Genomic DNA, 25,931 nt, shown 5'->3' on the forward strand with positions numbered 1-25,931 from the left:
TTTCCAAAGGGACTCTAAAGGTGTTTATTCTGCGATAACAACCGGCTGGATGTACATTATCCCACTTATTACACGGCAACTTGCCACATGAGTAAATAATTAGACACGAAATATTGATCTGAGTATTATATGAAGAAAAAACGGAGAAATATTTTATTAACTCTTTAAATGCAAAGCTTCCGTGAAGAAAGCAGTTGCTAGCAAGCGGCAAGTTCAAACAAGATGGCCATTTAAGGGATAAGGTACAGTCATACTACATTGCCTACACGGTATTTCACCACATAAATAATGATGGGGATAAGAGATATATTGATTTGAGATTAAACTGTTTTAAATTCTTACCTGTTTGTAATCTTATAATCCATTAAAAAACAATCGTTTATTGTAAAAGTTTATTGTAAAAGTAAAAGCAACTGCGTTTGTATGAAACAAGAGAGAGCGAGACTGCAACACCGGATGACATTATTAAATTACCTCTTCACAAAATATTGATTTGAGTTTTAATATTTTATTCGGTCACCATACGCAAAACTTCCAAGAAGAAAAAACATTCCTAGCAAGCGAATATCGCTGACTTCAGTTACCCGGATGAGTCTGTGTTATCAGTTTTAACTTGTTGTTTTCAGGGAATGACATACCGCTGGATGGCGTGATTGACCAATCAGAATCAGTTATTCCACAGATATGTGTAATATATATATATATATATATATATATATATATATATATATATATATATATATATATATATATATATATATATATATATATATATATAGCAAGAGAGAGAGAGAGAGTTAGTATATGTAAAGAATCATGTAACCATTCAATTCCAGTTTTTTAGGCTATTTAAATTTTAAATATCTAAAATATTTCATCCGTTTTTGGGGAGTTCTTTTCTAAAGAAGCAACACTCTTTCTCTGCTGCACTGCTGTGGTTCTCTCTCTTCCCACCTAAAGGGAGGATGTGACGGGTGGGGTTGTGTGAATATTAAAGGCCTAGCAGCAGGAGGTGACAGGCTCTTTCCTCCCACTTCACACTCACAGTGTCGTACGGCTATGATTATTTCATCCGACTGTGTCTCCGCCGCCCTCAGATACTCTTGTTTTTTTCTCACTCTCACTCTAAACATCCACACGGAAGTGTTACGAGACATGATGCTGACCGATCTGAGATTCTCAGTGTCACTATACTCTTATAGTTGTGACACTGCGCTAGTGAATTGCCAAGTTTAATTGTTTTAAATAACAAAACAACAAATTGCTGCTATAAACAATGCATGTATTAAAAGCACAACCATCTGGCAATATGTCTTCAGGGAAAAATACATTTCTGCTGTAGAATTCATGTAGGTGCTATGAAATAGTGGTACTCAGAGGTCTAAAGTACAGGTCAAGTCAAGTGTTTTATAAATGCAATGGTTTATTCATAAAGACCAACGGACCTGTTCTTTGAGCTCAAATTGGAAGAGAATATCATGTAAATGGTACACATTGATAAATATGCAACACTTTTAACAACATTGTCACTTTAAACAAGGGACGTGTGTTTATTCAAACAACCTAACAATAAGTTTAAAATATGTTCTTCTAAGCATTCTGCATGTTTCGAAGTATATACAGTCAGGTCTAATAATCTAAGACAACAACTAAAAATGCTTATTTAATTTAAAATGTTCTTTACAAATTACATAAACAGCATAACTAGTTGAGTAAAAAACTAAATAAAAAATATATACATGAATTTCAGAATGTATTTGGTTTTTCTGCTTTTGCATGATCTCCACATGTTTGTATGAATCCTAATAGTCATGATTTGAGAATACCAAAAGCCAAATAAATAAAATAAATACAGAATGCAGTATCTTAAATATTTCCTATTCTTTGCTTTATTTATTTTTTCAAAAGCCTAAAGGCCTTTTCACACCAAGGACGAGAACTATAATGATAACTATAAAGTTCTAGAAATCATTCTAAATATAAAAGAATGATCCAATACCCACTAAACTACTGAAAGAAGTGTTACCTGTAGTGGAAGAGCCTCTTCTCAATATTATTAACTCGTCTTTATCTTTAGGTCATGTTCCAAGAATATTCAAGTTGGCAGTTATAAAGCCACTCATTAAGAAACCACAATTAGATCATAATAACCTAGCAAATTACAGACCCATTTCAAATCTTCCATTTATGTCTAAAATACTAGAAAAAGTTGTGTCCGCTCAATTGTGCTCTTTCTTGGAAGAAAATGATATCTATCAAGGCTGTATCTCAATACTAGTTTTACTCGATCTTAGCGCTGTGTTCAACACTATAGATCACAAAATACTCTTAGATCGACTACAAAACTACACTGGTGTTCATGGACAGGCATTAAGCTGGTTTAGATCGTACTTACCAGACCGCAACCATTTTGTCTGTTTAAATGGGGAAAAATCGAAGATAACGTCAGTAAACTATGGAGTGCCGCAAGGATCTGTGTTAGGCCCTCTGCTATTCTCAATATATATGCTGCCACTTGGTAATATTATAAGAAAACATGGAATTAATTTCCACTGTTATGCTGATGACACTCAATTATATATTTCATCACGACCAGATGAAAACACTAAATTATCTAAATTGACAGTGTGTGTTAAAGATATAAAATACTGGATGACGTGTAATTTTCTGCTATTAAATTCAGATAAAACGGTGGTATTACTTATTGGTCCAAAAAACTGCCCACAAAACCTCTTACAATACAACTCCAACTGTCCTGTTACTTTATCCACTACGGTAAAAGACCTGGGTGTTATACTAGACCGCAACTTGTCTTTCGAAAATCATATTTCATATGTTACAAGAACAGCCTTTTTCCACCTTAGAAACATTGCTAAGCTACGTAACATGCTATCTGTTTCTGATGCAGAAAAGTTAGTTCATGCATTCATGACCTCGAGACTAGATTACTGTAATGCTTTATTAGCTGGTTGTCCTGCATGCTCAATAAACAAGCTACAGTTAGTCCAAAATGCAGCTGCTAGAGTTCTTACTAGGTCAAGAAAATAGGATCATATAACACTGATTCTATCATCTCTACATTGGTTACCTATTAAGTTCCGTATCAATTACAAAGTATTACTACTGACCAATAAAGCCCTAAATGGTTTAGCTCCTGGGTATTTAACGGATCTTCTATCGCCCTACAATCCATCGCGCTCTTTAAGGACACTAAATTCTAGGCTTCTGGTCATTCCTAGGATATCTAAGTCCACTAAAGGAGGGAGGGCATTTTCACATTTAGCTCCTAAACTCTGGAATGGCCTTCCTGATATTGTTCGAGGCTCAGACTCGCTGTCCCAGTTTAAAACTAGATTAAAGACGCATCTCTTTAGCCAAGCATTCACATAATACTTACCTTTTATACTACAGTTGAATCAGATCGAATGCATTAATATTATGAGGTGATGTCTGTCTATTATTAAATAGAGTTCATCAGCTCTCGTTTGTATCCAGCCTCTCATGGAAACTTCAGATGCCCCAACACCCGTGAAGAGACGACTCGACGCCTGTGAAGAGACGACTCAACGCTGGCGATATGTTACTGTATGCCCTAAATTAATACATGAATAACTAACTGTATTTTATTCCTGAAATGCACTTTCTGTAAAGCTGCTTTGAAACAATATGTATTGTGAAAAGTGCTATACAAATAAATTTGAATTGAATTGAGCAGCCAATCAGAATTCGTCCTGCTTTAAAGAGCTTGAGCATTTAAAGCAATAGACGGCAAAACTCAGAGCACGCTAATATAGTTATCGTTATAGTTTTCATGTGTGAACAGGCCTTAGGAGCTTCCGTTTATTTTAGATTTTAGATGTGGTCTTAGGCTATTGGAACCCCTTTGTATGTCCGACATCCCATTTCATATCCATGTGTACAAATCTTTTGTGTGTGGGTAAATACTTACCTTTTGACACCATTTCACACAATTTTACACAATTTCATATAATTGTATACATCTATACGAGATCAGAAGAATGACATTCGCACACAACACTAGATTTGTTTGATTAGCATCGGTTCTTTCTTTGTGACTAAATTTGTTCTCGCTCCCAATTTCTAACCAGTAACATTAAACTAACTCGCTAGCTGTTTTCCTCAGAGTAACACAGTTTTTGTTGTTGCTGTAAATGAAGACAGAATTAGGTTACACTCAGAGTAAAAACAACAACAACAACAACAACTATTTAACAGTTAAGCTAATTTTATTTATAAAAAAACACTTTATTTGTTCGCATCATGCTATAAACTGTGATAGTTTTTTTTTAGAACAATTGATGCACTTGTCTAAAGTTACTGTAGAAAGAGAAGAAAAATAGCACAACATAGTTCACAAAGTTTGAAATGCTGTCTAACAGTCTTATATGTGAGATAAATCTGCTGGTTTAACACTGTTGCTTCTTTTTGCTGAAAACCATTTGTTTTTCCAGGGAAGAGACATTGGCCAATTCTGCACCTTTCTTTGCAAAAAAAGTCAAGATTCAGAAGCATGCTGTGAACTCCAACTCACTGGAACAATATACGCACTGTTGCTGGAGACAGCATAACAGCTTGTGTAAATAATTCACACATAATTTAAAATGGGCAAATCAAACAGAATACTACACATCAAAGGCTGCTTCCTAGAAGGAAAATTTTCATTTTTGTGGACTGGGAGGAGAAAATGAGTGTCGAGACCATATTTTGAGTGGGAAAATTGGAGCACATATATTTATCATTACAGAAGGATCCAATCCTCAAGGTAACCGAGGTCCAGTTGTTGTTGAGTTTACAGAAGCATCTATATGTGTTTCAGTCAAATGAAAGCAAACACATTTAAGAGGGAGAGAGGGTTTGGTGCCCATTCAATTATGTAAAAGAAGAGCAGGCTTTATTTGAGACCACTGTCCTGAATGAGTGCTGTAGGAGAGAAGGGGGCACTCTGAAGCACAAACATGTGGTCGAGGAAGTGCCCAGAGCTCTTCAAACTAAACACGACTAACACTCAGCTGAGAAAACACAAGCAGGGCGGCTGCCACAGACGATGACAGAATAACTCTCGGCTCTCACTTTTAAGTACGCTTCCAATTTTATGCCTAGCAGGACGCATGTACAAACCACCACGAGTCTGTCTAGATTTTGTTTCAGTAAGCTGAACAGATCTATGATTTCTCGCACACACAAACATAGTAATCCCATAGCAAAAGCGAATCTTTGTTTCATCTGCTCTCTCAAATACATTTTTGCTCTGCTAAATCTGCCAGTTTGTTGTAGTAATTAACATACATAAAGCATGTTTAATCTTAAATCTAAATGAATTTGAATAAAATAATCCTTGAAAGCAACATCAGTGCATGGACATATATATATATATATATATATATATATATATATATATAATTTTTTTAAATTCCAGATTTTTTAAAATTCTTTATTCATACCATTTTGTTAAAACACTGTAAATTTTTACTGTTATTAAAATTCAAAACAACATTCAGTATGTAAAGGAGAGGTAAGCATTCGACCAATAATATACTAAAAGTTTGGAAAAAGTTGGTTTAATTTGAAATTTGTCTATTATTAACTGTATATGAAATATTTGTTGGCTGTGTTTTTCTACAATAAGGAAACCATTCCTTAAGCTTTAAAGTTTGTTTTTCTGGGAACATGATGAAGAAAACGTAACCATGAACTTGAGCATCACAAAAGACAGCCTTTGGACAGAAAAAAAAAAACAATCGAATCAAAAACTCTCAAGTTTTTCATTCCCCCTTTTCCCTGCTAACCTTGATCCCTCTGTGTGTATTTGGAGAAGCTGTAGAGAAAGAGACAGTGAGAGAAAAGACATGAAAGAGACTTTGTCCCTCTAGCAGTGAGAGAAAGTCATTGAGAGATTGGAGACCTTATACACATCGAGACCAGTTCCTGTTGCCTATTATGTGATGGAAGCTCCGATATCCTTAAGCATGGCTGCCGTCCCTTCAGAATTACATTCGCTGATAAGCAAACGCCTTCATTCACCGATCTCATTTCATGCAGTCAATACATCAGACCAACCTGAGCTCTCCTTCCACACAGCGTCATGTTTATTTATGCTCTCCTTCATTAAGAGCTGGTTTTATTTACCCAACAATGTAGCCGTGGCAGAGCGGGGAAACAAGAACTCCTTCCAATGATTCCAAGACTTCACGGATTAATCAATAAACTTAACAACTGACATTTTGATGGCATTTTCATACTCATCTGATCAATATGTGTATTGAGCCAATTACTCCCAGGCCAGCAGAAGCACGTAAGCATGCGGTCCACAGCTTTACGCTGTCTCCGAGAGGGGGAATTAAGAAATAGTCCTTGAACATCCCCCAGTCATGGGTGAAATGAGAGCGAGAAAGGCAGCTGTCGGATTTGAGACAAAATAAGCATGATTTTTCCACGATCATTTTCCTCTCGCCTTTAGTAACATCACACATTATGAATTGTGATGATTATTGATAAGGATCTCTGATCGCTGATGAGGATTTTCATATTTAACAAAACATGTTTGTCAACTACTTCTATGAATGACAGTTATAATTTTACACATGCAAATCGGTTAGTGCTGCAATGAAGGCATGTGAAGTTTTCAATCTGATCTCATGGGAAAACATAGGCTAACTATGTTAAGAGATAGTGATTTCGTATGAATTCGTACGATGTGAATCGTACAAAAATGTACAATTATTAGAAGAAAATTAAGCATGAAGGGCCATCCCTAACCCTAAACATACCAATATGTCATACCAACATTGGGGTGTAAGCAGATTATATAAAAAAACATACGAATGAGATCGTACAAATTAGCCACCAATTCACCAAAATGTAAAATAGTTACGAATTACCATGAGAGTGTGTTTGAAGTTTTATAGTGCATTGATGCCAGTTAAATTAGTTTAATAATTAATTTTCCATAAATGGAACAATCTTTCATTAGTATTTTTATACACAAATATAGCTTAGACAAATGAAATTATCCTTAAAATATTAATTGAGACAAACCCAAAGCTCATAGACATTGAAATACTTTTGTGTTTCTTTGTTTTTACAAAATATGTCGTCCTTTAGCCCTGTGTAATGGCTTCACACACAAACACACACACACACACACACACACGCACACGCACATTTAGCAGATGCAATTACAAATGAGAATAATACAGAAGCAATTAATTCAATTCGTGAGTAAAATGGTAAAAATATTTATTTAGGTTGTTTTTTATTTTTTAAAGATGCAAAAAGCGCAAAAAAGTTTCAGTCATTTTTTTTAAACATTGGATTCTGCTGTTGAAAAATTATTATTTTCTAATTCTTATTTTTTTTTTCACCTGACCCTCTGATGACCAGATGGTGGCGCCATAAAATCACAAGAGAGCCCTTTTTGAGAATCACAGTTGTAAGGGCGCATTCAGTTCAGGCTCTCAATACAATGTGTGTGTGTGTGTGTGTGTGTGTGTGTGTGTGTGTGTGTGTGTGTTCGTACTCCGAGCCGCAAAACTACTGACTAGAGAAGCAGAAAACAGCACTCATTTTCAATTTCCACCATCAGGCTCAGGAGGTGAGGATGAATAATGGCAGAATTAATCTGTTCAAAGGCAAAAACCATACCGCTTCCAGGCTGAGAAAATCAACAACTTCTCGACATGTGTAACTAGAGCGAGAACTGGCACCAAGTACATCCCAACACTGACTATCTGAATCCCTAAAACCAGATGAGAGCTTGTAACAATATGTATTTTATCTACATAAGAACACTTAACAATAAAGATGGCCTAATGGTCTGAGGTCAGTGGGGAAAAGTTTTGGTTCAGTGACAAAACTGTCACTGGTTATATCAAACCAATGCTGAACTGTCTGTGACTATAAATATATGAATTTATATCATTTAAATAAGCCAAGGTTATGTTATCAGGCTGGCTATTAATACAGATGAGGAAACAGCACGAAAGATGCTTCCAATACTAATTTGAATAAAAAGGATAAAAAAATCAGTCTGACTAAAGTTATGAACAAACAAGCTCAATCTGGGCGACGTAAATGAAGTTCTGTTTTTTTTTTCCACAGTCTATACAAGAACAAGATGTGTCAAATCATGTGCAAATATCCCAAGCGTTTCCTGAATTCCCAACATACAAATAGTTTCTCACCTAACCTAAATATTTGGCAATGCAACAAACACTTAGTCAAGAGCTGGATGATCACAGCTCACTGAGAACATGTCTGCTTCATTTATATTTATGATCCTATTTTTCGCATAACACATTTTTAATTCTTTGACACTGTAAATTCAATCGTGTACATAAAGTCATTACATGTCTGTATGGTTGTTTTTGCCTCATTCAGGAGGGAATACTTATACACGCATACATGAACGCAGACATACACGCTATAACTCACCAGTGATAACTTTTCCACCCACCACAGACATCATTCCCTGTGCCCTGACTGATCCCCAAGACCTCAGGTAAACAGATCAAGTGATGTTATACTACATATTCAAATTCACACCACAGAGAGGCCCATCCGAGGAGGAAAGTCCAGGGTGGGCACTCAGAGAATTACAAACAATCCACTAACGTCTATGAAGAGCGCAGCTGCAGAATGACTCGCCCCCAAAACACTTGACATTGGTATAGCTGCGGCTATCAGCAGTGCTAATGGGTTTACCTGATGGCGCCTCGTTCGTGTAACCAACGTTTCATAGAGTCGGCTTTGGCAGCCGCTTGCTTTGGGCAGCACCGGTAGCTGACTTCTCTATTTTATCAGCCCCCTGCTACAGAGAAGGCCAGCAAATTCATCCTGCAGCAATTACCATATGTTGTGATTGTGGTTTTGGAACAACACCATGACATCTGTGTTATATTGGTATCTAGGGCACAGTGAAGGAACTTCCACCACCTGCATTCCATATCTACATCTAGTAAGCAGGTGCTTGCAGGACCGGCTGGTGTGTGTGTGTGTGTGTGAGAGCACGAAAAGAGAGCGTTCTGGTTCTCCTTGAGCTCTGTGGATGAGACGAAAAGAGCCAACATTTTGTTTGTAATTATACTGCTCTGTATCTTCTATCAGCTATTCATTAAGTTGAACTAAACTTTTCCATGCAGTGCACGACCACTAAAACCTTTACGGGTGCAGAAACCTGTGCAACAGTGAAGATCCCCTTTTCAAACTATGGACAAAAAACAGAGCAAAAGTAGTGTGAACACAATTAAATGTTGTGTCAGGTCCCTGACCTGCCTCTTTTCAGACATCCGAACAGAATGAGATGCTCACCGCTTCAACACATGAGGGGGCTTTTAAAAGCAATCATAAAAGGAACATCACTTCATTAATTTATTACGGCTGTCGCAATTAATGAATTAATCTGCTGCATTCATAAAGCATTCGATTACATAAAGCAGTCAAGCGACTGAATAAATTCAGCCATTTAAAAGTACGTGGGCAATGAAATAGGGAGTAATAAATATGTATTTATTGCCTGTAGCGCTGAATTGAGGTGGAGGTGAGCCAGCCCGTTAGACACAATCAAACAATCAACCCTAACAAGACAAGCCAGGGAGGGCAAAATACACATTAAATATGCTTTCCTAAGAGAGCCGGATATTACGGGCACAGCAAAGCAAATTACGCTCTATTAACCTAATATGGAGAAATTGTACATCTGAAATACAGGCATGGCGTGCTATGTTGTTTGATAAGTCAGAGAGAGAGAGAGAGAGACAAAGAGGGAGAAAGATTGCAGAAGATTTCTGTCCCTGATCCAAACTGACAATCTGTTTTAAAGAAATGTGTAATTAGGAAACCGACACGTTTGGTGAAACACTGCTGGAGCTTTAAAAAGGAAGAGACAGGCATTAAACACGCCGACCACAACATAATGTTTTAATAAATGGGAAGAATAAGTCAATTAAAAAGGAGCTATTTAGGTCTGAAAGGAGGAGACAAGCACTGCAGTGTGCAGAAATATAATCAAAATCACATTTTACATGCTCATAAATTTCAACGTGAACACAAGGGGGAAAGACAGAGGGCTTGGGAATCTCTATAGTGACAAGATGAATAAAACATTCATGGTCAGGAAAATAAATGAATTATATTCTAAATTACAGCTTTCCTTACAGTACAGTTTTACCACCGTGTAACATTAAAAACATGTGTGCACTCTTTTAAAAAATAAAGCAGGAAAGACTCTATCTCCCTCTATCTCTATTGTAACAAATATTCTATTGGTGCCTCAAGAGAGTGTCAATCATGGGCTGAGCCAGATGCATTTGGCAGGAATATTTCAGCCATCAAACTGTATAAGGGTGTTTCTTTAACCATGGGCACTTTTGACCCTGCATTAGGAATTCTAGAAAATGAACGCTCTTAAAACACACTTTTCACACTCTAACTAAGAATAGTCAAAAGTGCCATTTGCACCACATCTCAAATTATGTATTGTGTTTATTAACTCTGTGTTATGGAAATGATGGCAGCAGAAATGACATTTATAACACTTTTTGGTGTTTTGGCATGATTTGGAAAACTATAGCTTGATTGGAAATGACCCTCAGTCAAAATATTCTACTGACAAGTAATTTTTTTTTCACTCATCTACTTGGTTATCAAGAACACTAGAAACACTAAAAAAAAAAGTTGATTGAGGGCATAATTGTTCATTTTCACACACTTTTTGTTACAAGATCATAGTTTTAAATATAATCATTCATATTTGTATGATAGATTTTACATTTTAAATGTGTTTAAATGTGTTAAAAGTTAAAAGTCTGGGACAAGGGTAAAAATAAATTGACACTAAATCAAACAAGCAAAAAAGGCTGTGTAGTAAAATTAAGCACTGTTTCACTGTGAGAACTGAACCATAAAAATCTTTGAGACAAATGATTTTAGGGAGGGGAAAAATAACTTCAAAATGCATATTTCATCTTTTAGAGCGAAACAGTGCTTGCTTGCTTGAAGTGGATTGCTCTCTTTGACATTTCCCTATTGTGCGCAGTAGTGCAGTGGGCAATAATTAAATATCAGGTGCATAAGCTGCTCTTTAATTTGACATGTGTGCTTCAGGCAATAAACACACATGGAGCGATAGGGAAAGCATAATTGCAGGGGAATAAAATATCATATCTGGAGTGAGGAAGAGGATCATTGTATCAGGTACCCGGTGACAGCTCGTTTGATCATTACGCCGAGCTGAAGAGGTTGGCTAATTAGTTGCCATTAAAGCTCACCCGCTAATCAGGGGTCGCTCTAGCATAAAGAATGTCACTCGCTGCAGATGAATGAACAATGCCGTTAACCCCTTCCTGGCCTTCTCTCAGCTCCCCGCAGCTGGCTGGAAGGTATCGCAATTCCCGAGTTCACAGCTGTCGGATACGATAATTAATTCTTTATCTAATAACACGGTAGCAGAAAGATGACACCTAGGGCTGCAGAGAGAAGGGTTAAAGACTACACTGCCCCGAACAGACTTCCAGTGGACGCAAAGCAGTGCAGCTCCAAATATTTACAGAGTTGTGTGGGATGGGATTTGTTCTCTCGTATCGAGCACTTCAAAAAAAAAAAAGTGGAGGAGGAAAAAGACAGGATGACATTCTTGCACTCCCAAGAATGGGAACTGCTGTTTAAATGTACTGTTAAAAAATTCAGAGCAGGGCTGGAAGCGCTAGGCCATAATAACATGTGGAGTGAAGGGGTTGAACAGGGGAGATGAAAAAGAATGCTTATCAGACAGCAGCACAGATGCATTATGTCAATAGTGCAGAGCTATGAATTCTTCAGAAAGCAGAAAGTCCCCGGTGAGCGCAGAGCCCCTGTCGGTGCAACTTTGGGTGCCTCTCACAGTGACTTTCAAGGATGGCAGAGAGTGCTCTGTGGAGACACACATGCAATATTAGCTGACAGCCCTGTATAAATAATAAGGTACATAATGCCGCATGTGAGCGCCGGCGAGCACCACAAGGGCTTTCAACAGGTGCAATGTTCGTCTGCGCATTTCCATTTTGTTCGACAAAGAGAGAGTCTTTACCACTGACTTGCGTCTGAAAGCCTCGCCTGATCATTCTTTTATGGGCCCTCTTTCCCAGAATGCACTATATTCACAGGAGCTCATGATAATAGGGCAGTCATGGATAAGGTGGATAGGGGTTGATGGGGTATTTGGGGTGGGGGGAGCAGATGTCCAAGTCAATATATTCAGAGGGGACGCCCAGGGGACGGAGAGGTCTGCGGAACACACTCCAGTGGCCGGATGAGATTGTGATATGCACGTCTATGTGTATGCGTGGGTTTGTTCGTGAAGTGGCCGTGACCCCAATTCCCCTCGGTTGCTACTACCAACAGAAACAGAATGCGGTTTGATATTACGAAAGTTGAAACACACTTCTCTTATCTTTTATTTTTCTGTCTGGTCTCTTTGTTGACTACAGACTGACTATTTTTTTGTTTAAAAAAATGGTCTGATAGAAAAACACTGCAATTATTCTACATATTCTACATAGAGGTTAAAAACATCTAAATGCTGCTGTTTAATTTTCTGAAGCCGGCCATATGTACACAAACACACATCACAGTCTCATCTGTCTCTCCATACATGTTGTTGTATTATATATTAAAGATATTTTATTGCATATATAGCTGGATGGATGGATGGATGATATTGAGAGAGAGAGAGAGAGAGAGAGAGAGAGAGAAGAATTGAGAGAAATTAAATAAAATTAATTATTATATATTATATTATATAATTTATTTTTATTTAATATTTCAATTAAACCATATTATATAAATGAAATTATATATGTATATATACACACAGTATATATATATGCCAAATCTACATATAATTATCTGACAATCAGCCATTAGTCACATTACTTTCTAGATTTTGATCTGTATAAGCAAGTGAAAAACCCATATCAGTTGACGGCTAATTGTAATTAGCGATTTAAGCAAATATGGTACTAATTTGACGCTGCAGATTTAAACGATGTAAAGGTCCTCAATATCTTAAAACGTTCCTAACAAAAAGTTATCCTCCAAACATTTAAAAGGTGCAGTCAATCAAGTCATCTGGATAACAGGAAATGTTGCAGGTCTCAATCAAATGCCTATTTCAATGACATTCAGGCATCATGTATTCTTAATTTGATTAATACAGCTCTAGCATCAAAGGTAGAGGGGCTGTTGGTACACTGAGACTCTCACCCTTATGAGTCTCACTTTGTTTTTATTATTGTGCTTGCTTTTCTTGCATTGTGTGGGTGGATCTGCAAGTTTCCATCTTTCTGACAAATCTAGTAATGCATAAACTCAAAGCAAACACTTCCCTCTCATTCTCTGCATAACTAAAGAAGTAAAAAAAAAAAAAAAATCAACAAAAAAAAAAATTCACAGGATTGTATAAATTAAGACTGCCTGAAAATGTCATAAATAATGAAATGTGTGCACTATTTTCCCAATCCTGTTTTTCCTTATAAATAAATTATCATTTGTTTCTCAGCATCGCCACACAAAGGCCTCGGACTCCTTTTGCACATTTTAATTATTCTGAAAAAAATACATCATGAACGGACGGGGTCTGTCTTCTTGCTTTTACACTTATTGAGGGAAGTAAAATAGCGCATTGAAAGGGAAATACGGAGTAGGGTACAATGGGTCTAAAGGCACACAGGGGTAAAAGGTGCCTTTTACTTTATTCTCTTTTAAACCACTAGATGGCAGAAAAATTTAGCTCAGCACTTTTCTTAATAACTGCTTTTGATGATGTATGTGTAAATTTGGCTGATTCTTGAAGCAATGGAGGACAGCAACGTAAAGTTGATTCTATTTAACTGTTACAGACTGCCAGAGATGGTCGAACATAGTGAAAGGAGTCGTGTCTCGCTAGTCATCGAGAATCCCGCATTGATTTGTCACCTGTGACCCTGACCAGTGACGTGTCGGAAGCTATATCCATTCCATTCACATCACGGTCAGTCTCTTTGTCATTCTCATGAAGAGATCTCGCTAAAGTGCGCACAGCTTTTCTGCCAGACCACGTGTAGTATTGCTTATTGTCTTTAAAAGACTACATAATATGAACGCTCAATGGTAAACCAGAGCAATACTCATTTGAAGGGAGTTACTGTAGCAACGGCAACCCCTTATTCTTCAAAGCTCCCATTTTCTCTGCTTTTAATTTTTTATTATAATCCTATTGGTTGACCAAGGGTTTTTCATTTACTGGTGTGGGAAGTTATGGCAGCTTCATGCTCTCTCTACTCAGGTCCAATGGATCTTATGGATGCTCATATTCAATGTCCCACTTGCTTAAGCATTGGTCACATCAGAGAGGCCAGTCCTTGGGATTGTCAAAATTAAAAATTCTGCTCCACCAGCTAGGACAGCATTTCATGTGGGTAGCAAGCGTCCCCCTCAGAATCAGATATGTTGGCCCATCAAGTAGCAAAGCTTGCAAACTCGGATCAAGGCATTAGAGCCTTATTATCAAAGCCCCCTACTCATTGGAATGTGAGCAAGGGGACAAGGGCATCTGTGTTAGCTTCTTCCTTGTCCTGATGTGAGCTGTCATCACCAGATGAAGCCTTTAGACAGAATCTTCACTGCACTAGCCCGGAGTGTAAACGCACGCATGATCTGTTGGTCAGGATTTATAACACTGTCTCAGGCTTAAGTCGTGTAGGGAATTCTATGTCTCATCTTTTGTTAGCGCTTCATTATACTATGAACGTTAACCCACCGGACAATACTGCATCAGAGTTGCTTGACGCTTCCTTGCAGGCCTTGGGATCAATTGCTTTCTCTAGCGGAAAGGCTCTTGGGCTTATTACACAAGCTATGAGGCAGATTTGGCTAGCACAGTCTAAACTCCCAGAGGCTTGACATAACAATCTTCGCCAGCTACTACTGGTACCTGGACAAGTTTTTGGTGCAGCTGCTCAAGAAGCTCTTGAGCCCAGGGTTCGTGCAGTGAAGTCTCGGTCGCAGCACTTTTGCCTCGTTTCCACTGAGCAGTACGGTACGGTACGGCACAGTACGGTACGGTTCGGGTCTGTTAACCATGATCTGGCTAGCGTTTCCACTGCCAACAGTACCCTTACTTGATAGGCGTGGTGTTTCGATCGACGTCATTTTCGCGCGAAGAAGAACATAGTAAACTACAATGGATGACATGCAGCAGATCTTATTCTTGCTCCTCGACATGTTTGTCACAAGAAGACAAGCGCCGACATTAGGCTTTTCTCAATATCAAGTACGCAAAGTTTGTACTTTCCATGTGCGACTCCTACATGCAAATGGTACAGCGCGTTCTTAAAAGCGTCGCTGATACACCGGTTATCTTGGTTACTCTGTCTGTACATTTTAAGCAACAATAAAACGAAATATGTTATAAAACACCACTCTGCCTCTTTTCGTTTTCATTTAAATAAATTAAACATTATAGGGACACAAATGTGGTTCATGCGCAACGCATATTGATTATTCACTGCACGTTATACGTTATTCTATTTATAACGAAACGAAATTTAAAACACAACCCTAACGTTACCTCTTTTCGTTTAAAAAAATAAATAAAATAAACATATTCCAGGCAATATATGCATTTGTACAAATGTTGCAATAAACATCAGTGATAATCTTGTAATAAAAAATGACAAGAAACCATTTTTTTTTTGTAAAATTTCAGTTTTATCAATAATAGCCTATATAAAAGTTTAAGTAAAGTACAAGAAGCTATACAATAAGAAATAAAGCAAACAATTCAGTCAAATATCCAAATGCAGCACTCTAACATTACAAGTAGTTAAACACAAATAGCGTTAATATAAAACTAAACTTAGCCCTCAGCCAAAACGATTGACAGGGAACTCATTATATATTCACGAGACCAAAGATCGCCCGTTAGGTCTACACAAAACGAATTATATCTTATGTTTAACCACTACCGTCGGAGTCCGCGACGAACGCCGAGGCAAGGCTCATCCAGCCGGGAAACATGAGCGCCGAGCGCCCGCTGAACGCATGGATCTCACAACCGGGGAAAAAAAAATCATCTTTATAAATAAACCACAGATTTGAGCTTTAAACAACTACATTCTCGCCTGAAAAACTCTTAAAATTACATTTCGTGATACAGTAACAGTAGTATTATATTAAACTGTATATTAAAAAATGGCGCTTCTTATGTTGTCATTCCTCTTGTAGCACGTGCAAGTGACGATTCTCTGTCAACCAATCAATGTCCTGCAGTGAGTCTAGCTCCACCTTTTAGTACCGTTCCACTGTGCTAGGTACCCCAATGGAAGGGTACCTAAAAAGTGGTACGGTACGGTTCGGCATTTTGGTACCATTCACAACTTTTGATAGTGGAAACGCAAATAAATGCGTACCGTTCCGTACCGTACCGTACCGTACCGCTCAGTGGAAACGAGGCATTTGAGCGCAGTGTAAATTATTATGGGCTACCCACACATCAAATGCCTGTTTGTCACACAATGCCCGTTCGTCACGTGCCAGCATTGACATCATTATATGAGAACGAATTGAGCTGGACGATGACATCACTGTTTTCTCCAGAGCGGCTCATTTAAAATGAACTAAATAACTTTTTTGCAACAAAAATGAACCATCACTGAACTTACTTGAGCTGGACTATGACGATATTTTCTTCTAGATCTGCTGTACAGCAGAAAAAAAACTTTGTTGCATTATTTTCACTGTTAAGCTGCTTTGAAACAATCTAAACTGTAAAAAGCGCTATACAAATAAAGGTGACTTGACTTGACAACAGATGCCTTCCTCACCGGATGGGGAGGACTGTGGCAACATCAGGTCTTAAGTGGCAGCTGGACCCTGCAGTAGAGGACATCTCACATCAACGTCCTTGAGCTGTGGGCAGTGCTTCTTACGCTAAGACACTTCAGGAGTTATCAGGGAGGCACATTCTGGTGAGGACCGACAACACCACGGTGGTATTCTTAATCAACCACCAAGGGGGCACAAGGTCTCTATCTTGCCTTCGACTTTCACGAGTGCTGCTGTTGTGGACGAACAAGCACTTTCTGTCAATCAGAGTGGCATACACCCCCAGTCACTGCAGATTCACTGCGGCAGATTCACTCCCTCGATTGGGTCAGAAGCCAGGGGAGTGGTGTTTGCACAAAGTTCAGTCAATTTGGGGAATTTATGGGACCGCAGCAGTGGACATCTTTGCCAGCAGAGAGACAACACATTGCCCGCTGTGGTTCGCAGCGCAGGAGGAGTAGCATGACAGACCGGATCTCCTCCTCTGGCCATCCCTCCCATTCCACTCCTCTGGCCTGTCGTGAGGCACGTGCAGGACAGATGCCACAGGCTTATTCTAGTGGCGCCATGCTGGCCAGCAAGGCCGTGGTTCAGTCTGCTGTCCACTACAACCATTGCCAGTTTGGAGGAATCTGTTATCGCAAATGAACAGGGAACTTTGGCACCCTTCACCAAGCAAATTGAGGCTGTGTATGGCCCCTGGGTTTGAGCAAGAGCTCTCACAGTGTTCGGCTGGTGTAAGAAACACTGTCATGAATGCAAGAGCTCCATCAACACGTTGCACTTACGCCAGTAAATGGACATTTTTTTTCATGGTGTACAGAGCAGTCTCTTAACCCAGTCATTGGTGCCATCATTCTTACAACATTTATTGGACACTGGGCGGTCAACAGCGACTCTTAAGGGTGTTTGTGGCAATCCTGAAGAGGCTACCCAGGCAGCCCTGTGTCCAGTGAGAGCATTGCGACAGTATGTGTTAAAGACTGCTTCGTGGGGCACCACTGATCAGTTGTTAGTTTGTTTTGGTGTCTGTCGGAAGGACGCACCCTTGTCAAAAAGGCTGGCTCATTGGGTGGTAGATACCATTGTACATGCCAATGATTTGGCAGGTCAGATAGTTCCAGCATCTATTAAATGCCATTCAACTCCTCTCTGAGATATGTGCACATGGGCACCATCTTGCACATTTACAAGATTTTACAGAATCAATGTGGCCCCCATTCCTTTGGTCAGTTCTGCTGTATTGAAAAGAAAAGTTAGTTCAGGCATTCATGACCTCGAGACTAGATTACTGTAATGCTTTATTAGCTGGTTGTCCTGCATCCTCAATAAACAAGCTACAGTTAGTCCAAAATGCAGCTGCTAGAGTTCTTACTAGATCAAGAAAATATGATCATATAACACCAATTTTATCACTACATTGGTTACCTATAAAGTTCCGTATTAATTACAAGGTATTGCTACTGACTTATAAAGCCCTAAACGGCTTAGCTCCAGTCTATTTAACGGATTTTCTATCGCCCTATAATCCATCGCGCTCTTTAAGATCACTAAATTCGAGGCTTTTGGTCATACCTAGGATATCCAGATCCACCAAAGGAGGGAGAGCATTTTCACATTTAGCTCCAAAACTCTGGAATAGTCTTCCTGATACTGTTCGTTGCTCAGACTCACTCTCCCAGTTTAAAACTAGATTAAAGACTCTTCAGCCAGGCATTCATATAATATTCTTAATCTTACAGTTCAAACTACAATCCGGCCTCTAGTTCATAAACGCCAGAGAAGAACTGGCCCCCGACTGAGCCTGGGTTCTCCCAAGGTTTTTTTTTTCTCCATTAGGTCACCTGATGGAGTTTCCTTGCCACTGTTGCCTTTGGCTTGCTCAGTTGGGGATATTTTGGGAATATTTAATTTAATTTTATCAATCAATAAATTTCACTAGAAACAAACCTTGTTGTATTATTTTAATTTAATACTGTGAAGCTGCTTTGAAACAATCTGTATTGTGAAAAGTGCTATACAAATATACTTGACTTGATACTTGACTATTGTCAGACAGTAGGTAGTTGTAGTCCTCGTGACTTGGTTGTATTCGTCTTGCACTATGTTCGACTGTCTCTGGCGGTCTGTAACAGTGAAGTAGAACACCGGTTACTGGTGTAACTTTGGTTCTATGAATAGTGGAAGACTGCTAGAGTATTGATACTTTGCACGTGACGTCACAAGTACTGGCTGTGGCGGGCAAGAACGTCGTTCTCCAGCAACGAAACCCAGTAAACTAATCAAGGGTCGCCAGTTTTACTATACAAAAGTTGGTGTTTTGAGGTGTAAACGACATGCCAGATAGTTGTTGTGCAATTGGATGCACTAACTGCAGATGAGATAAGCAACCAACACACGTCTTTTGCTAACTATAACAGAAGTGTGTGATAGGTTGTTTTGAGGTTTGCGATATCTATGATTTTCAATGAGAACCAGAGATGACCCAACAGTAGAGCTAGATTATTTACGAAGGAATTATTACTGCTCGATTATCTTAAAAAAACTTGTCTGCTTTACACAATTTAGCTACCTTGGAGTTAATCCTAGTCCATAGTTATGCAGCTAGCTCGTTAACAGACTTGATAGCTACTAGAAAGTCTTGGAACTAGGACTCAACGTTGAAAATACCCGTTTGTTGCCCGCCAGGTATCCTTGGTAGTCACGTGACTGCAAAGTATCAATATGGTCACAGAGACTGAGAGGATGACTTCAGAGAGTGACTTTGAAGTGAATGGGTTATATCTTCCGACAAGTCATTGGTCAGGGTCACAGGTGACAAATCAATGTGGGATTCTCGATGACTCGTGAGATGCATCTCCTTTCACAATGTTCGACCGTCTCTGGCGGTCTTTCACTATTCATAGAAGCAAGGTTATACCAGTAACCGGCGTTCTGCGCTAATTTGATCTAACATTTAATGTTTTTTAAAATGTTGTAGATTTATGTAGCAAATGAGAATAAATTAAATTATTGACTATTTTGAGACAGAGGTCTTGTTAAATGTTTTTCATTTTTGTCCAGGGTACATAAAAGAAACAGGTTTTCAATAATGGAAGAATATGTAAAACTATGGTATTTGGGGTAAAAGGTGCACCTGCTGTTGGGTTGAAAGGCACAATAATAAACATGATAATAAATATCTGGCTGACTTTTCCATTTGTTGACATGACATGGTTAGATTCAGATGGTAAATATCATATATTAAATTGGGTGTCCACCTTAGAGTTAATCACCATATTTATAATGAAACCATTAATCATATAATATAATACATTATCATATTCATTGTCACTACTTTAAAACTATATTAAATTATAATGGGATCTCATTCAATGCTTTCAGAATCTTTACTTAAAAAATGTTTCTGTATTTTTAAAATTAACATATTGAACATATTTTAATGACAGTATATTTATTGAACAAAAATAAATGATTTTATTCATCAAAATAAACTGAAAATAGTACAAACTTTGCTTAAGTGATTGTATCGAACAATTATTAACTTTAACATTATACAAAACATTACCTTACCTAAAGTATTTGTATAAATACTTGTACCTTTTCCACCATGCTGGTGAGCCTTTTACCCCACACATGGCCACCTCATACATTTATAAGATTTTTTAAACAATCTAACCACTTTTATGATTTATTTTCACACAAAATCTGTTGTTCTATTAATATTCAATAAAAAGACATATTTCTTCTGCAATTATTCACTATGGGAGTAGTAAAAAACATTTTTCTCAAGGTGTGCCTTTAGTCATGTTGTACCCTACTGTAATGGAGAAGGACAATTAGAAACTGTTCGACGCTCATTCACAAATCATTAAGGTTGAGCTTAACCTGCAACCTCATATTAGATTGGTTGACAGTGCTTGCAGATGCTGTTTAGGAATGGAGTTACTTCTTGTTAAGGTCTCCCTCAGTAGTAGCAGGAGCAGGAATGGAAATGAAGAGAGGAAGAGAGAGAGGAACATCACTTTCTCATGTGTAAACAGCACTATCCCAGGACACATCTGTCATGGCCCTAATTAGAATCCGCCTTTGGCTTTTGGATGAAATGGAGGAATGGAGAGGGAGGTTTATTTTCCAGGCCCAATAACATCTGCAGTACAAAAACTCCACCTATCTAACCACAGTGCTGTCAGAGGCTCACAGGCTGAGAGATGGCACACACACACACAGACACACACACACACACACACACACACACACACACACACACACACACACACACACACACACACACACACACACACACACACACACACACACACACACACACACACACACACACACACACACACACACACACACGTGTGTGTGACATATAAGGGCAAAAGAACAGCTATTAAAGACCCTTTCTGTAAATGCAGCCGGAAGGTCTTGTATGTCTGAGCAATGTAGATACAACGTTTTTCTGACAGGCAGTAAAGCAGCAAAGACGTTTTCTGCAAGTCTGGCTCAGGGCTGCTGACAGCGGGACAAGCAGGAATGTTGCCCAGGCCTTGTAACTGAGGGAGGCTCCAAAGAGACAGATTAATACACAAGAGGTCAAAACATGAAAGTTTGTTCTGGACATGTAGTTGCCACCACTGAAATCAATACGTCAGCATTACTCTTAAAACTAGTCTGATACTATAAACTATAGCTTTCTCACAGAACTTCTTGTTCTCTTGTTTTTATGAAAACCAGTCAATAATCTATAACTGATATGCTGATTAGAAGAACCTATAATGCAACACTATGAACTTGTTTAATCTTCAAAGACTTTTATATTTATTTCTAGTTCCATGTGAATCTACCGAACAGAAACCTATTATCATTTAAATCTAAAAGTGCGTAACTGACCTTGTAACTAATTTATAGTAGCATGTTTCATACAGATAATATTGTCAGCTGTCACCTGGTGTTCATGCTCAAGAGTGGCGGGAAATCCTGTTACAGTTCATCAAAAGACTTTACTTACTAATGTATTCAATCAATGAGTGATATGCATATTCAAGATATTTATCTAACAGACTGAGTTACTGCTAATAGAAAGCACAGTGGGTGGAGTCAATCTAAGATGAAACGAGGAAATGTCTTGTTCACAGTTAACATTTGCATCCTCATTAAATGATGTGACGTCATGCATATGCACTGAACATTGCGTTATTAGATAAAAAGAGTTTAATATTAATGCTTTTAACACTATTAATATTTTATGAATCACAAGATAAATGTAAACACATATCATATTTTCCATACGGCAAGGATTTACCCACAATTCATTAAGTTTATTTTCATATTATTTAAAGGGAGTGTAACTTTCTTTGATCCTTTACTTTACTCGTCTGGCAAGGGCATAAAATCAGCATTACATTTATTAGGTCAAATAAAAGCAAATTATATAAATTATACATATTAAATGTGTATGTGATCATATTATAACGTCATTAGGGTATCATGTAAATTCAGTCTAAATTAAAAATGCTCTATTAATGACTGACAACGTATTGACAATATAAAGTATGAATTGTGTCATACTTTATTTACAATAGTAATGCTGTTTGCACTGTTAAATACCAAATGTATCAGTGTTTGTACATTTCTAACTTAACAGTACAAGATTGTTATTTGTACAGGTTGGTCTTTGATTGCCATTTGTACAGTAATGGTCTCTGGACATGTATAACAAATTTTTCAGCACGAAGCATCTTCTATATTTGTATTCCTTGTCATTTGCACTGACCTGGTCCGGCTATTTTCTCAAAGTCAAATCTAATCCAAATGTGTACACAATCTCTGTACCCTTGTCTAATTTCACTTATTTCAAATACAGAGGTAGAGTAGATGTTCAGGTAGGGCTTTGTGTGTGTGTTTGTGTGTGTGCGGTGTATTGTCTACAGCACGGGTGCGCTCATGGGGCTCTTTGAAGGGCTGAGGCAGAGCTGCCTGTGATAATTAGGGTGCAATGACCTTCTCATTAGAGCCAGGAGTCCTGATGATTATTTCTCCCCTTTTCTCTTAACGTGGACCAGCCACAGAGACAATTTTGGAATATCAAAGCAATTCTCTAAGATATTTATTAGAGTCCAAATGACAAAAACACATAGCAAAAACCTTTGAATTACCAACCCGCTAATGTATGCAGGGCCAAATGAATGGCTCGACTTTCTTTTTTTTTTCACCCCCTCTCTCTTGTAGCTTAAATTTTTCATTACAAATTTCCGGAGCTTCAAAGTAGCATCTCACAGTCGGCCCCCTTTCTTCTCTCCGACATGACAAAGAACTGTCAAAAACTGTCCCTGTGTTTGTTACAGTCTCCCCCCCTCTCTTTATTCCCCCTTGCATCTAAATGTCAAATAACCAAGCTTAAATACAGCACAGCATCCCCTCATCTGGAGAGGCTTAGAGAGACGGAGAGAGAGAGAGAGAGTGAGAGAGAGGGTGAAAAGAGGAAAAAAAACAGCAGAAGGCATCTAAAAGGGCCTTAATTAATCTTGTGCATTGATTTTGTTTTAGTGTGATGTATTCAATGAAAAAAAGATGATGCTACAAGGAGCTCTCATTAAAATCATTAGCAGCTTGATGTTAGTTGAAAACATCTCACTCTTGCACTTAAAAGCACATTTGCAGGTCTGTCTTTAATGTTGTGGACAATGGTCTTCTATAAAGAGCAACAAACAGGGCCCACTGGACCTCTTCGGCTGGAGCGTAAAATGTGCGAGACAATGCGCCCCTGCTCTAGCGAAGCTGGACTGTGCCCAAGCTGTCCAGTGCAGGACACAGTGGCTATACCTGAGTACAGGAAAACAGGAGGTTTTGACACTTTCCTTCCAATTATGGGGTGTCCTGATTGGGGCCCGGGCCGAAATGCTGACTGTGGGGTTTGAATAGGGGTGATTAAAGACACTAGGCTTAAATACAGGATGTGCCAAAAACAGCATGGGGAAGAGGAGTGACAACACACTATGCAGCACTAAAACCATGCTGGAGGAGAGGGCTATTCAATCAAATATTCATTATTGTTTAATTAGTGCGAAGTCAATCAAATATTAATTATCATTTGGGTGCGACACTTCCGTTTGTTTAGCATTATCGCACTGATCACTGGCACATCAAATGGAAATCAAATTCCATACATGACTATGCATTGAAGAACAGTGCAAAGAAAACGCAGAGGAAACTTATTTTTAAGTATTTACCTACATACATGCATGTATATCAAATGCATTATATTGTTCTGGAGTCAAGGTAATGTGTCATCTAATTAGTTAAAATAATTATGAAAGGGGTAATTTACAGTAAATATAGTGATATCTCCCAGCTATTCAGACTGAAATGAAACAAATATATACATATTATATTTCTGTCATGAGATTGGCATGGTAATGGGTATGACAATGTTGTATGTTTGGTCTTGGCGGAATAGATCTGCTACACTGCTGCGGCAGAGCAAGTACGGGACTTGCTACAGCCAATACATACACGACACGCTGATGTGAGCAAGTAAGACATGCTGCTGCTGTACAATATAGCGTACATGAATTACCCGTTGCAGATCTATACAGGTGGAGCTCGGGAAGGTGGAGGGTTTCTGAAAGCGCTCAGCACTGCTAAGGCAAAAGCACGCAAGCTCATTGGCTACTGACATGGCAGGAACCAATCAGCTGCGCCCTATAGATAACGATGTGATTATGAACAGGTGCGTAAAAGGACCTATTAGCCTGCACCATCTAGAGTTTCATGCCATAACTTTGTATATATACATATCTATATCTATATATCTATATCTATATATATATATATATATATATATATATATATATATTGCACAGCAGCTTAAGAATAATGGAATGATGCATAAAAAAAACTGTCACATGGTATTCATATCACGGTATTCATAAAATGAGGGTACATGTCAAAATGATGATGAACAAACATTCTAAAATTAGTAAAATTCTAATGACATCTGTAATTGCATCAGCATACTCAACTGAATGAGCAATCTCAGTCACCTGCTGTAACAAGCAAATTGCTGATCAGACTCATCAAACTCTTCCAACGGAAGTAACTTGAGGTCTAATTTGAGGCAAAATAAAGTTGATCTGAGTTCGTACAAACTGCCCATAAAAAGTATAAAAACATCAACACATAGTTCGACTGACATAAACATGATCGGCACGCAGCATCATAAAACAAAAAGGCCACACTATTAATAAATCATCCAAAAAGTTATAAACCACATACAGATCAGATGCAAACTTTTTCAAGACATTTAGCAGAGAAACCTGATTTGAATTATCCAGTGGTAAAGTGTCATATGGTTCAAATGCACTTGGAAAATGTGAAGATTAAAATGCTTGAGTGACGTGCGTTGACAGACATCTCCCTCACATATGATCCCTCACTCATCAAGAACAAACAAAGCCACAGCCTCCAAAATAATTACATCATTAAAACTGTGCTGGACCAATTAAAGCCTGGCTCCCCTTACCTGCTTTCACAGCTAATTAAAAAATTAACCCTCTATTTAGGTTTTGGCACTCTGCCGTCAATGCTAATAGATGGGGGACTTAAAAAATGGGCCAGCCCTGTAAACATATAGCACCAAATATCCATGACATAGGCTTTGATTATCTATGTTTAAGATGCTGATTGGTGTTGACATGAGGTTAAAATGGAGGGAATTGTTGATTTGGTTTAATCATGATATGATTGCAAGGAAATTAAACATTTGGGGTTTGAAACATCCATGGGACAATCGGCGTGTAAGCGAAATCGACTTCTTTTGAGTTTCCTATTTAGGTCAGCTTACTCAAAGGTGTGGAACGGACAGGCTGATGCTTGAAATGACACCAAATGAGTGATGCACTCCAACGGAGGAATGCACTTGAGTGTGATCCATTAACTTGGCCTTTTTTTGCAGCCTTGAGCCTGATGCACCTGCAAAGCTTCCCCTTATACCAAGTGCTGTATAAATTAATCACATGCAGCCTCATGCACTTTGATGCATTTCCTAATGCACATTAATGAGGGGTGAC

The sequence above is a fragment of the Scardinius erythrophthalmus genome (assembly GCF_964197995.2).
Source record: "Scardinius erythrophthalmus genome assembly, chromosome: 2".
Classification (NCBI taxonomy): domain Eukaryota; kingdom Metazoa; phylum Chordata; class Actinopteri; order Cypriniformes; family Leuciscidae; genus Scardinius; species Scardinius erythrophthalmus.